Raw genomic sequence first — 15,360 nt, 5'->3', positions numbered from 1 at the left:
TTTTCAGGATATCCACAACAAATATGCATGATAGATTTGCTTACGATGATGACAGTGTATGCAAATCCATTTCATGAATATTTATTGTAGACATCCTGAAAACCTCACTGGCTGGGTATGTCCCAAAGACAGGATTGAAAACCACTGGTTCAGTACATATTTTTTAAATCTCACAGATTTAAAATGGCTGCATGAGAATGTTGCTTGTGTGGTAGATGGCGTGCTTGTTGCATTTTGGGTATTTATATTTGCATCTCTGCTTGTATGTTCCCCTGGGAGAGTGCAAGCTCCCTGGGTTCCATTTCATCTATATTTGATTCAGTTAGTTCTTCACTTATGCTGTGGGGATGACAAATCTTTTCATTGTCCACTGTAGAGTGTTCTAAATAGGGTGATATTGGGCAGATGAATCTATAATTTTGGCGATATATGTACAAATTTGAACTATATAAAAGTCTGATAAAAGGATCACTGATACATAATATGTGGTGAAAATCTAGCCAGTGCTTGTTTGGCATGATAATACCTTGTATGATATCAGATATAAAGAGGGTATCTAGTATGATACCAGTTAAAATATTTGTTATGGAAACCTACATAGTTGTTTTTTTTTCTAATATAATGATTCTTTGATTCATGTTTGTACTTTTTTTATTAGTATTTTGGCTTCTTTATATTATTGGTGGTTATATTTGTTCATCCACTATGATGGTGTATGATTGAAGACAGATCCACTCTGTTGGGAGAAGAGTTAGGATTTCCTTCCCCCTCCTCCCTTTAGAGTACCTCCTTATTTACCAGTGACCTCTCTAAGCAGGCGGGACAGGAGAATTCGTCAAACTGTTTGTCTGAGGAAAATCGTATTTATTCAGGGGCTACTGTAATGACACTAATACAGGGACAGCGGTTATTAGGAGAACAAAAATTAAGAAAACAATAGTTACAAAAGATTACAGAATTAATGCTAGCATCACATCCATCTAGCCTGAACTTGCATATGTAAAGGGCTATAAAGCCTTAACTTCATAAGCCAATAAACTGGAATTAGAGCCTACAGTTTCTCACCAATACAGGACTTGCAGTGACACCTGCTCTCTGGGTTCTTGGTCTGGCAGTCTCTTCCTTCTCAGGTCTTTAGTGCATAGATAGAGAGGACAGCCTCTATCACTGAAGCAACAGGGGCTGTTCAGCTCTCCAGTCTGAATACCTGGATCAGGTATTCAGCACAGCAGATGAGGTCCCGCCCTGTCATGGGCAGGACCTCATCTGCTGTGCCTGTTATCTGTGCAAGTTGCTTCTGCCCAGGATGCAGAGAAGAAAGGTAGGGGGGAGGCGGCAGCACTCAGATGGGTCATCTTCTTCTGGATGGTTCACGATCGATGACAAGGAGTGCTTGCACCCTGCTGCTTTCAAGGGCTTACCAATACATAATTCAGCAGCTTCATGCACAGTCAGGCTTTGATAGGCTAATTTTTTGCACCCTTTTCCAGGTCCAGCAAGCTGTCAGCCTGACGACTGCCAGTTGTTCACAACTGACAGTGCACCAATAAGTCTTGCTCTCGGATTGGCTCCAGAGTCATAAAGAGATGCCCCTAATGTTCTGGTGGCCCAAATACACAGAATACAAATTGTTCTTGTGTTTTTCTTGGCCTCTTTTGACGCCATCTAGGCTGGAAGGACTTGTAAATCTGTCATGCTGGTCACATACACAGAAACTGCAAGTCTCCTTCGTCTTTGCATTTGGCTGCAGATAGACAAACAGCCAATGTCCATTTTTACTGATGTCAGAGAGTCCACCTTAGCTGCTTGTCCTGTTAGTAAGAATTGGGTTATTCCCTACAGTTATATGCATGTTGCTTGTTTCCAATGGCTAGATCTGTTCTAAGTTAAAAACTGGACTCATGCAGGATCCCCACATTGTACTTCTAAAAAACCCTGGCTTATCTGTGGCAGTACTTTTAAGCTCTCACATTTCCTGCCCCGCCAGGGTCTATATTGCCTACATATCTCTCTCCTGCTTCCCACCTGATCCTCCTGTGTGCCACTGCCTACACTGGCTATCACTTTTTGTTTCCTGCTGCCGCTGATCTTCCCGCCTCCATGGACTTTCGCTCTTTGGCCACATAGTGCCACAACAAGAAACCTGCTGTAATTGGCCCATCCATGTCCCCATGCCATATTCTGATTGAGGCTGCTGGAACCACCTGGCTCCTTGTCATTGACCTTGATTAGCTGCTAGATGCATGTTATTGGCCCTGTGGCTAAACTTGCAAATGGGGAGGAAAAAATTGGATGGGCCTAATTTTTATTTTTATTTTTTTTTAAAAACGTTAATATTCCACCTATATCAACCCATGGGTCATGGCCCACTCAGGCACACCAGTGGTTATGCCACTGCTAGAATGTCATCTGCTATGACACAAATTCCTTTCAGGCCTGCCAATATTCTTCTGCAACAGGTTTAATTTCAAACAGTATTCTCAGCCATCTGTATTGTCCTGCTGGTGTCCAAAACATGGTGAGATAACTGCTTTCTTCATCTAACATGCCAGTATCCATCTTCAGCATCCACATGTGAAAATACTTTTGCTTTGGCCAAGTCTGGTAGAATTTCTTGTTTTGTCTTCATCTGGTAATGAGCCCTGAGCAATACCTTATTCAAATAGCTTAGGTCTATGCAGATGCAAGTTTTCCTGGTTTCTCTATGGCTAACATTCTGATTATCCATTCTGTGGGCTCTGTCACTTTGGTAATGATGCTACCCTTTTCCATTCTTCAGCATTTTCTTATTCAGTGCTACTGGGACCCTGCATGGCAGATATTGTACAGGTTGAATAGATTTGACTATATGGTGGTGTAATATGAACCCCGAGTCTTAAAAAAAACACCCTTGCATTCAGCTAGAATGTGTGTCATAGATGGCTCTCCTCGTGTTTGCTCTTGTGCACCGATAATACTAGGGTGCAAATTTATTGTGAATTTCTGACATAAGATTTAATTTTTCAAGATTCATGCCTTCACTAGTGTTGGCTGACAGAAGTGGTTTCTGTTTAGAGTGCACAATTTGAAATTCCAGTTAACGTACCCTCTCTTGATGATCTGCTTATAGTAAACATTGTCTTGGATTCAACTTCTAGACAATATACTATTTATTCAATCCCACACTCGAACTATTCTAGAGATTTTTATAGCCTTCTCTTTAATGGCTTAAGTTAAGAAAGCAGACATTGAAGCTATGGTCTGCACAGATCATGCTCCGTGTGGGTGGAGATCGTTGGCTTCCAAAAATCTACTGAGAGGAAATTTTGGAGATTAAATGACACTTTATTAAGGGATGAGAAATTAGTTCAAACTACAGAACAGGAAATTCTCAATTATTTAGACTTAAATGGCAACAGCCATTCAATAGTCTGAGACAGCTTGAAAGTGGTAGTGAGGGGTAAATTGATAGCAGAGGCAACATATAGGAAAAAGAGAGGGAGAAAGAAGCAAATGTTTTGAGACAACTTATTAGAAACCTAGAAGATAAACATAAGACTAATGGTTCTAGTACTGTACTGGGGCAGTTAAAATGGACAAGGGGAAAATTAAAATTGTTGGCAATGGATGAAATTGAGCATCAAATGCTTATGGATTGCAGATGTATTACAAGCATGGCAATAAAATAACCAGATTACTGGCCTATAAATTAAGGGCCAGGGTGGCATAAAATCATATCACTAAAATTAAATCTAGGACTGGGCTTCTAATAAATGTTGGAGAGGGGATGGAGAGATGGGGACAATGGGACACATATGGTGGCTTTGTGATATAATTACTCTGTATTGGATAAAGGCACAGAAATTAATTCAGGACATTACTAAGATACAAGTAATATGGGAGCTAAAGCTTTTGCTTCTTTAATGCTCCGGTGGAAAGTATTCTGAAAAGCCTAGATAGACTTAATATGCAAATCTTGATTGCAGCACATTGCAAAGGGACTGCACATTGGAAGAAACTGCATGCACTTAGTATGGATGTGGTATATAGATGTCTTTGGAGCACATATCTGATGGAGAAACTCACGGCAATCAAAAGGACTGCAGTTACCTCTCTTTGTCCACATATGGAAGCCGTTTGAGAATTGGGATAAGGGTTCTAATTAGAAAACATGACTCTTGTAGGTGAGAGGATGGGCGGGAGGATCAGGGGCTGATTAGCCTATCTGGGGGATCGGGCATCCCCCGGTGGGCCGGTCGCACTAGTCACGTGGTCTGCCGAGCGGGGCAGTGACAGAGCCGCACTCGGCAGACCACGTGGTATCTCCTGGGCCGGCATGGGCGGCGAATCCCCGGGCCGGTCTTCATCGGGAATCCGCCGCTGGGGAGGATCCTTAAGGCTTTAGTTTTTGTATGGATTGACTGACTGATATGTATTGTTCTATGGTACAATTTAAATGTTTAAATGTATTTTTTTAAATTGAATTTTATTAGAGTGTATCTATCATCATATAGGGTGATCATCCCTGCTGGTGGCATGTGCAGATGCTTGTGCAGTAGCTAATAGTCTTTGCCTATTACAGCTAACAGGGTCACAATCAGAGTCAGAGCTAGCTTTTTTGCTGTCCTGTGTGAACAATTACTGTGCTGCCTGCTCCCTCCCCGATTCATTGTCTCTGTCCCAGGCCCGTCAAAGCCTAGCTCCCTTCAGCAAACTTTTATTTTTTTTCAAATGACACCCACCCATCCCCCCTGGGAACCAATGGTCAAGGGAAGGGTATTAAATACCCTAGGGAAACCTTACAGCCTTGCACACACACTACACCCCACGCACTCATACTCCCACATATTCTACAGCCACCCAACATTTAATTATGCACTTATAACAAATTTTACATGAAAAAGAACATTCAAAAGTATAGTATTTGAGGCAAAATATCACTTACAAAATGTAAATTATATTTACATGCACTCCTGTGGTGCCAAACAGAAAACTGCAAAAATGATACTTGGAACTCCTATGGAATTTATAACAGCACCTCAGAAAGCCATGAATAAATGGAATTTCCATTACAATATAGTAAACCTCCCATACCAAAACAATCCTAACTGCCAGCACTCAAACAGTAACAACATTATCTATGAAAAGGCAAGACTGCAAATATTACACCAGGCCCTAGCACAGTGGTTCTCAACTCTTTTCTGTCAGAACACACCTGACAGATGGTTCTCACATGCATGACACACTAAACATCTGACCATCAAGGAGCTAAATGTAAACATACATTCTGCAGACAATGGGTGCAGAGCAGAACTAGGGCTTTACCCATACAACTCACCATACAAAAAAGATAATCTGGTTCTGGTGTCATCTCAGTAACGGCAACACAAACTCCCTCTACTAGCATGCACAATAGCCCTCCTTATAAAAAAAAAAACAGTAGTTTACAACCAATGTCTGCCCTATTGAGGAAATACAACAAAGACTGATACAAATGCCTACATACTAGTAAAATACCTCGCTTTGGTCACACAACAGAACCGACCTTCACCAAGTACATAAAGACTACAAATTACAAATATGGAGACAGGAACTTGAATGGAAACTCAAAAAAGCTACTCTGCATGCAGTACAAAACTGGAGAAATGAAAACAGAAATAAAGCACCTAACACAGTACCAGGATCTGCAATAATGCACACAAACTAATCCATGCAAAGTTGCACCTGCATTATGGAACATACTCAAAAGTAACAACCCTATCTATGAAAAGGCAACACTACAAATATTAAACCAGGCCCTAAACACTAATACACTTCCTATTAGGAAAACAGAATAAGCCAAGCTGCTATAGAAACTCACAGAAATAATTGTAAAGCTAATCTAATAAATGTTTCAAAACAGCTGATGGACAGAATAACATCCAACAATTAAAAACTCATAAAAATTATAAAAAATATTTCACCAAATACCAATAAAATATTTCAAAATAGCTGGCATCACATAATACCCAATAATTAAAATGGCAGTCAATCAAGATTACCCTCCAGCTACTCCTTTCCCTTGCTGGCCAATAGCATACCCCAGAAGCACACCTTAGGGCCCACAGCCAGTCTCCCTCACACACACACACACACACACACACCAATTAGACCCCCACGACCAGTCTCTGGATCTCACACACACACACCAGTCACCTCCCTGACCAATCTCTCTTTCAATCACGCACATGCTTGCGCTCTCTCTCTCTCTCTCAATCACGCACATGCTGTCTCAATTAGACACATACTATCAATCATACTTGCACAAACACATTCTCTTACTTATACTTACATACATTCTCTCACACATGCTTTCTTACCTTCTGGCTTGCTCTCACTCACGCCCCCCCCCCCCAGCAGCACAGAGTGGCCTCCTCCAGCCCCCGTGGCCCAAGAACAAAGAATCCCATTGGCTGTGGGGGACAGTGCTGCTCTCTCTCCCATCACTTCATTTTGGTCTGGGCCCGCGCTGCTGCCACTACTTTTTCCAGCATGGTCCTCTCTTCTACCCGCACTCCCCACTGTACATTACTTCCTCTTCCGGGCTGTGGGGGCCAGAAGAAGGGCGAACCATGCTGCTAATTTTGCCAGCTTCCACTAACACTGCTGCCGTTCCTGCCTGAGCAGAATGCCAGCAGTATTAGCGGAAGAATATCTGCCTCTCGCTGCGATGGAGATGGGGGAGGGAAGTGCAACTGGGGCAGCGGGGACACCAGGAAGCCGTGACCCTCCTGCTATAATGCCTGGCGATACACCGACTGAGAATCGCTGGATGATAGGAACACTGTGGCAGCCCGGTATTTCATTATTGTCAGCCGCCGGCAAGTTGAACTCTGCTGGCAGCCCTGCGACCTCTCCTGTTGCCACCGCTCCCCCCCCCCCCCCCCCAGGTGTGCTTCCCTGTGCAAATGCACGATATGCATACCCGGTCACGCCGGGCCTGGTCGCAATCCTTATTTCTTATCTTTATCATTCAGTCCTGCTGCAATTTCATAATTCTCCCACTGTGTTCTGAAGAACAGAGAGAGGTGTTGAAGATATCCCCATGGGATTAGGGATGGGAATCAAACTTGTAGCCACGGCTGAGGTGTTTACCAGAGCACTCGGCATTCTAGCACCGTGTTTGTATGGCAGAACCCAGACAGACTCACACTAGCTTTTACTTGGAAAGAGAGCATTTAGTTACCGTACGTTTATTTGATAAATGCATTTCTACAATAAAAACCAAAAGCGACGAACAATAAAGAAATGAAAATGTAATACATCTACAGTAGATATAAAAAATAAAGTAAAAAGAAAATGATTTATGTTTAAGTATATTTTCTTATTTTAATAATGGCAAAATGCATGTCAAACATGGTCACAGATAGGAGTGGGTTCCCTGGGTAATGCTTCCCAGTGCCCAGATGTTTAAACCATGTACTATAACAACCCTATCAACCGTAAAACCCAATTCCCACCCCCCACCCCCATTACTAATCCCTCCTCCCCCTCAGGTTAATAGGTATAGTAGGATTCATCGACATACAAACATTGGGCAGTGAAGCACAAGTAGACGCTAAACACGAGGTGCAGGCCAGTGGAGTCTTCCCAGTCCCATCCCCCCCTCCCCCAAAAAAAAACCCCACCACCACCCCCCAAAACCCCTCACTATCCTCTAGCTGCAGTTTGTGTCCCAAGGGACCCCAATCTTCTACGGAACTGAACCCACTTGGTAGTCATTCAACACAAGGCTGTGGGCACGGTGTGGTGAGGACTGAATATAGGCATCCCAAGCTAATAAAAAGGGTTTGGATTTACGGGTTATGTCTACCCGCTCGGCAAACTTCTCATTGACACACAAAAAGTGGATTTGGTTACTCCAGAACATCAAATTTGGAGGATCCTTACCCACCCAATAGTAAAGAATAGATATTTTTTTTTTTGCTAGCAATAAATCCAAAGTCATTTATGCCATTGCCCCAGGGCTATATTTCACAATTGGTCAAAAAGCAGTACACGGGTCTGCAAAGGTAGCTGAATTCCCACAACCTGAAAAATATAAGGAACTATCGCCTTCAAGAAGGATATAAAAATACAAAAACAAAGAATGCTAAAAAAGGAAAGGCATTTTTCAGAAAACTTAGCTGACCTTGAAAATATAATGAGGGAATATTGGGTATCGAAAGCTTGATAACACAGAAAGAGGTAAATTGTAAAAGCATTGCTTGCGCAAAAACCGCCACGTACGTACATATGCGGGCTGCACGTGAGCAACGCACATTTTAAGAAGCCAGGAAGGACGCACGTACATGAATATACATGCGTCCAGAATAAGGAGGCAGAAAAGGGGCAGGGCCACACATTTTGCAAAGGCAACACAGGTATGTTACCTGCATACTTTGCCTCTGCTCCTCATGAGGCATGAGAGAGCCTCTGATTAGAGTCAGTCTGACACCATATTTATGTAGCACTCTAGAGGGGCACTTTGAGTTAGAGGTGGGTTTGTGGGAGGTGAGTTAGGGTTTAGCGGGGGTGTTGTTACAGAAACATTCAGAGGTATTCATAGTAAAACTGATTTCAGTAGAGAATTATAGCCCTTATAAGGGATGAAAAGGAGCAGATTTGTACAATGCATCTAGCAGTGCACAAATCAACTCCTCTTGTTAGACTTTTTGACACTTATAAGAACTACAGTTCTTTACTGAAGTCAGTTTTACTATGAATACCTCTGAATGCGTCAGTAACACCCCCCTCCCGAAAACCCAACCACAATTCAAAGTGTCCCTCTACAGTGGTACATACAGAGTTTCAGACTGACCCTATACAGAGGCTCTTGCGCTCGCTCACTCTCTCTCTCTCTCTCTGAGGGTTCAAGATATGCACATAAAGGTTGTAGAGAAATACGCATGGCAACAGTATTTTAAATGCTACGCGTGTACTTTATAAAATAAGGCGTATTTTTGCTCGCACTGCAATACGTGCATTTATGGGCGCATGCGCGTTCCTCTTAAAATTTACCAGAAAGGTTTTAAGACCTTTCCTAAATTTATTAAGGTCTTTCTCTCACTGCTGTGGCTGCTTCCTCTAGCTTGGCTTTTGGTCTACTGGGAGGACTGCTATAAAGGGTGTTACACTGCTGAATTCCCTTGCAAGTCATTGTTGCATGTCCACCTAATGAAGGTGAGACTATCACAAAGGCATAGCTACCGGAGGGCCTCAGGGTCTGTGCTCCCTCACATTTGGCTCAGGACCCCCCCTCCCCTAGAGCAGGATCATATCATATATTCGAGTCAGCCCTGAAAAGTTGCAGCAGTAAAGAAGGCCTCAACACAATGGAATCACTGCTGGTGCATGATCCCCTGTGCCTTTAAAAAGGCTAATTTGAACACAGGGACACACTGCCCTTGGACTAGTTCTGTAAAGATTTAAGGCCATTAAAGTCTATTTTCAACAGGTAATTTACCCCTTCCTCTCAGCACCTTAAAAGTTAAGGAATGCCTGGCTGGTTGGAAGTCTGTTTTACCTAATTGCTCTATAGCAGCCTGAGAGATTAAGACTTGCACAAAGTAGCTGCTATAACCACAGAGGGGGAATGAGACATCCAGGGCAAAGACAGAGTGGAAACTGAAAGACGGTACAGAATGTCGCCAGAAAATAAAGGGTTTTGTAGCCTCTGCTGTGAAGACCCACACTGGAAGGGGGAAGGGAAGCGGGCGGGCTGAGGGGGCTAGCATAGTGCCCCCCCCCCCATGTTAAGCCTAGGTCCCCTGAAAAAGCAAACACTGCTCAGACTAGCCCCTCCTCCTCCTAAATTCTTCTCCCCTACATCCTGCTCCAGCAGGCAGGTGGATTCCCTCACTGACCTCCGTTATGTTGACTACTGCCAGTCATTGGAAGACATTCATTGCTGGGCCACTCGTGTGCTTGGACCCTTCCCCCCAGTCCTGGTAGGGTCATTCAGGTAGGTTTTCAAATCGGACCTTTCCTTCTGAGTTAAAATATAGTGAGATTAATATAAAGACATAATGGAATGATTTATTAAAATGTTGTTGCTCAAATTTCAGAGCTGAGATTCTAATTTTTGTGTCCTCGGGTAAGGAAGAGTGTGCGTTAAGCAACCTTTTTTTTTTTTTTTTGCAGCTCGCTAGCAAGCACCTCCTCCCACTTGTCTTATCTTAATCATAAAGTTTAAGCACTAGACCCACTTTATTCTGTGATGATCCAAGTATCTGCGGGGTAAAAGAGTCACACGCTAGTAACCCATCCAGAGCACTAGCTAATATTAATGTTTTTCCAGTTACAGGCAGAAAATGAAGCTAAATAAAATAAACAAACTGAAAATGATGAACAGAAGTAACAGAGGAAGAATTTAAGAAAGCTTGAGAGAAGTACTGGGTGTTGCATAACCTTTGCTCCCCCACACCCCCACCCCAGGACCCCACTGGATTATCCCACTAATATAATTATTGTACCATTTTGTAAGCCATTCAATTTTGAATTTAACAGTACCTTACACATTACTTAAAATTTTATTATTTATGGCTGGAACGTAGGATAGCGAAAAAAGCATCAAATTTAATTGTATTGTATTTTGAGACGTGTTTGCCAGCTCGCGCATGGACGCGGCAATTTTACAACATACGCACCTGTTATAAAATCAGCCGCACGCACGTATGTGAGCACAAGACTTTATACTGACACGTGAATCTGCATGCAAATCCCTCTTTGATCGCATAAGCAGGGGGGATTTTAGTAGATACGCACGGCGACACAACTACCTGTTTCCCCATTTTGTTCCCGGTTCGCCCCAGTAAAGGAGAGGACTTCCTAAATACCCCTAGCTAACTTGCCTCCCTTTTACCCTATTAGCCCAGACCCTTAAAACCCCGCTGACTGCCTAGTTATCATTTTATTACTTAGATGCTGTCCATAGCAGAAGTAAAGTTACACGGGAGGGGACCGCAGCGCACGCTTGTGCACATAAATACTTACGTGTAGGCCTCATGTCACAGACTCAGCCGGCCCATGGCCCACCCATGCCCTGTCGAGACCCTTCCCCGTCCCTTTTTCTGAACTTTAGGATTTGTGTGCATACCAGGAGATACGCGCGGACTCGCACGGTTTTAAAATCCACGTGGCATGCACCGAGCCGAATCATGCACATATCTCCCGACTTTGGCGCACATAGAGCTTTTAAAAATCAACCAGTTTGTGAGGTGCGTGATGCTGGAGCAACCTTTATTACGAAAAAGTGGACTGCCAAAAAAATTAGGTTGAAACGAAAACCGGGTTCAGAGAACATGGGGCAAGACTGACGGAATTTGGTGACTGTCGGCCGCTAAAACTGTCTCAAGAAAGCCAAAATATGAATTGAAAATTCCAGCAAAAAGCAGAAAAAAAGCAGTTTTAAATCAGTTTTGCAAGATAATGGTGGGCACACCAACTATTAATTATATGTTTCATTCCATTTTGAATACTAATTAAATGGTATATTGCATGTTTCTATCAGATTTCTGGCTGCTGCTGCAATGGGATAGGCAAAGGTCATGCAACACCCAGTACAGGTGGTCCCTGGCCACCAAGATGCAAAGGAAAGGCTTAGATGAACTGGGATATAGGGACATCACAACAGGCAGTAATTTGGGTGGACTATCTGCCATTCTCTGTTTCTATTTAATCTTGAATATTAGCTGAAGAAAAAAATAATAATTTTTCTATTTTTTTTTTTTTGCTGTCTGTGACACAATAATGAAAGAAGAAAAATTGCACAACCAAGCTGAAATGAACAGGGATCTCAGGTAAGTTGCTCCTGCTGCTCAGTGGCAAGGTCCTTGTTTTGTAGCTGGAGGCTTACAATTATAAATCTCATGACCCCCAGCTGGAAAAATAATTTGAATGATTGCACCACCCTGCAGCGAATGTAGAAAGCACATCTTCCAAGTATCTCATGCATTTGCTATTCAGTGAATAATGCCAGTGATTCTATGTCAACATTATCGTTTGGTAATGTACTCCTAATGTATTTTTGTTCAGGAATAAAGCTAGAAAAAAATCATAAATGGTTTTTGAAGACACACAGGTCTGTCTAATGCTTCGATGAAATTCCATGCTTCATAATGTATGCTGAGTAAATATCTTGCCGCTAATATCCTATCTAGTTTTTAACTGGTAAAATTAATGCTGATGTTAATGTACTAGAATTCTAACATGGATTTTAAAATAAGAGAAATAAAATGTTATATAGTACAAGGATATACTCAACCAGAGCTGCATAACAGAAAAAACATGACAGATACTAATGGACAGGAGAATGACAGCCTCATCCATCTGCCTTCCCACTGGCTCTAATGAATATTTCTCATTAATATCCTCATCTTGTAGCAGTAATGGATATTTAGGAAGTGAAAAACTGTAAAAACTAGTTGGTTTTACTCAGAGACAAACAATATTGCATAAAGACCAAAGCAATTAGCCAGGTAGACTTATGGGACTAGCCACTACTTATCCCTGGGCATTAGCAGCATGGGATCTATTCACTGTTTGGGATCTTGCCAGCTACTTGTGACCTGGATTGGCCACTGTTGGAAACAAGACACTCAGGCTGATCCAGTATGTATTGCGTTCGTGCCTGCTTTCGCCCTCGCTCCACCCTCTCTACTTGTGTGGCGACTCCCTCCGGGCCTGATGGACGGCTTCATGCCGCGGCGTCTCCATGCCACTTCTCCCCGGCGTCCCCGGGCCGGCTCGACGCTGTGGATCCGCCATGTTCCTGATGACGTAGGGTGCGCGCGCTCCGAAGTATGTACCAGCAAGGGCGCGAACTTCAGGGACGTCCCCCTGTATTGACATCATCCGCTTCCAACATAAAAGGTCTTTACTTTTGCTAACAGATTGAGTTAGCAAGGATTCCGATTGGACTAGCTTCGGCTGTCCAAGACTACGTTGCACCCAAAGGATGCTTGTGGGATTTCCATCGGACCCGCTTCACTCTTGCAACATTGCCTCTGCGGACCTACCAGGGGTACCTGCTCGTCGGGGGCCTCATTCTCTTTCTCTATTTCAGATTACAGAAAGGAACCAATACTCGCTCCTCGAGAGCCCATGTTCCTAAACTCTCTGAAGACTCGCCATTGCCTGGAAGCGATCGCAAGAGACGGACATTGTGAGTTCTTATTTCAGACTACCGATAAGAACCGGTACTCACTCCTCGAGGGCCTATGTTCCTGAATACCCTGAAGATTCTCCTTGTCCAGAAGCTATTGCATGTACAGACATTCAGGCCTATCCAGTACCGAGCGGTAGAAAGAGCTGCGTTAGTGCCTACGGCACCCGCGGTTACCGCCCGCACAGTGCAGCTCACCTACCGCTCGATCCTGAAGCCTAATTATATGTAAATGTAAGCCGCGTCCGAAAAGCCTTAGGCCCGCGCAACCCAGGATACTGGATAGAGCGCCTATACAGGATCCTGGGTGCGCGGGCCTAAGGCTTCACGCCACACTGGTATCTGTCATTTCAAATGTCATTTGAAATGACAGATACCAGGAAGCAACGGCGGCGACAGCGCAGAAACAATGGCGAAACGACTTGTCAGTGTCCCCCCTCCTCTCGGAGCAGGGCGCGAAAAGCCGCCTTGCTCCGGGAGGAGGAGGGACACTGACAGCGGCGAAGACAGCGGCGAAGCAACGGCGAAGACAGCGGCGAAACGACTTTTCAGTGTCCCCCCTCCTCTCGGAGCAGGGCGGAAAAGCCGCCTTGCTCCGAGAGGAGGGGACATCACGTCTTCAGCGGCCAATTGCACGCTTTCCCCGTGAAGGCGGCCATCTTGTCAGGAGGAGCTAAGGCAGGCCAGATCATGTTCCTGCTCATGGCTGGCTGCAAAAAAGTAAGTTTTTTGCCGGCGTCCGGGCTGGGGGAAAGCTTCGCCGCTGTCATCTCTCTCCCCCCCTCCCGGAGCAAGGCTGCTTTTCGCGCCCTGCTCCGGGAGGGGGGGAGAAGAGATGACAGTGGCGAAGCAACTTACTTTTAGCTTTTAAGTTTTTTTCGCTTATTTTTTGGATTCGCCGCTGTCATCTCTCCCCCCCCCCCCTCCCGGAGCAAGGCTGCTTTTCGCGCCCTGCTCCGGGAAGAGGGGAGAAGAGATGACAGTGGCGAAGCAACTTACTTTTAGCTTTTAAGTTTTTTTCGCTTATTTTTTGGATTCGCCGCTGTCATCTCTCCCCCCCCCCCTCCCGGAGCAAGGCAGCTTTTCGCGCCCTGCTCCGGGAGGGGGGAGAAGAGACAAGCAGCGAAACAACTTACTTGCACGGGGGAAAGTGGTCTCCGTGGCAGCCCCAGTCCTCTCCCCTCCTCCCGAAGCCAAAAAAAAAAAAAAAGCTTTTTTTTTTTTGGCTTCGGGAGGAGGGGAGAGGACTGGGGCTGCCACGGAGACCGGCACCCATGATCGCGGCCGGGGCAGGTGAGTGGGGGCTGGGGGAAAGCTTGCCACCTACCCTTACCCATGCCTCTACCACCTGGGTCAGGGTAGGCAGTAAGTTTGCAGGTTAAACGCGCGACAAAACGGCAGGGAAAGGTAGCGTTAGTCGGGGCGCGGGTTACGGGATGCTAGGGGAATAGCTAATTGGCTCGTTTGCATGCAATATCGAGCTAATTCGCTCGTTTGCATGCAATATACATGCCGCGGGCGGAAGAGGTTACCCGGGGAATTTAGGACGCGGTAGGAGTAGGTTAAAGGGGATTCGGGATCGCAGGAAGGGCTAACGCGGCCGGAACGTGAGTTAAAAGCGGCTTAGGAGCAGGGTAAACGCGGCCGCACTTTACAGGATAGGCCTGATTGTGAGTTGCTATTTCAGAAGGTATACAGGAACCGGCACTCGCTCCCCAAGGGCCTATGTTCCTGAACACTCTGAATATTCTCTATTGACTAGAAGCTATTTCAGATACAGATTATTGTGAGTTACCACTGCTCTCTCAGAGCTTTCCCTGGAACCAGGTACTCTCTCCTCGAGGGCCTAACCCTTTCCAGCTACTGAGCCATCTCAAGACCTTATGTGAGTTATCACCTAGTACTGGCTATATATATATATACAAGCCGTTAAGCCCGTTAAAACGGGCTACATCCCTCTGTCTCTCACCTCCCCCTCATTCTCTCTCCCCTACCTCCCTCATTCTCTCTCCCCTACCTCCCTCCCACCCACTCACCCACTCCTCCCCAGCCTCCCTCTCCTCTCACTCAGTCCCTCCCTCCCACTCAGTCTCACTCACTCCCTCCCCCTCTCTCCCTCTCACTCACACTCAGTCCCACTCACTCTCCCTCAGTCCCACTCCCTCCCTCCCCTCTCCCTCAGTCCCACTCACTCCCTC

The 15,360-nt window shown here is 44.8% G+C and overlaps 1 protein-coding gene across 4 annotated transcripts in view; it reads right to left on the bottom strand.

The window, feature by feature from the left end:
• GPC3 (glypican 3) overlaps window positions 1–15,360 on the bottom strand; it is an 883,509-nt gene that overhangs the window by 768,848 nt on the left and 99,301 nt on the right. The window lies entirely within an intron of this gene.

This window comes from Rhinatrema bivittatum, chromosome 6 (assembly GCF_901001135.1).
Source record: "Rhinatrema bivittatum chromosome 6, aRhiBiv1.1, whole genome shotgun sequence".
In the NCBI taxonomy this organism is placed as follows: domain Eukaryota; kingdom Metazoa; phylum Chordata; class Amphibia; order Gymnophiona; family Rhinatrematidae; genus Rhinatrema; species Rhinatrema bivittatum.
Note: the sequence above shows the minus strand (reverse complement) of the source record. Positions and strands in the feature narration are given on the sequence as shown.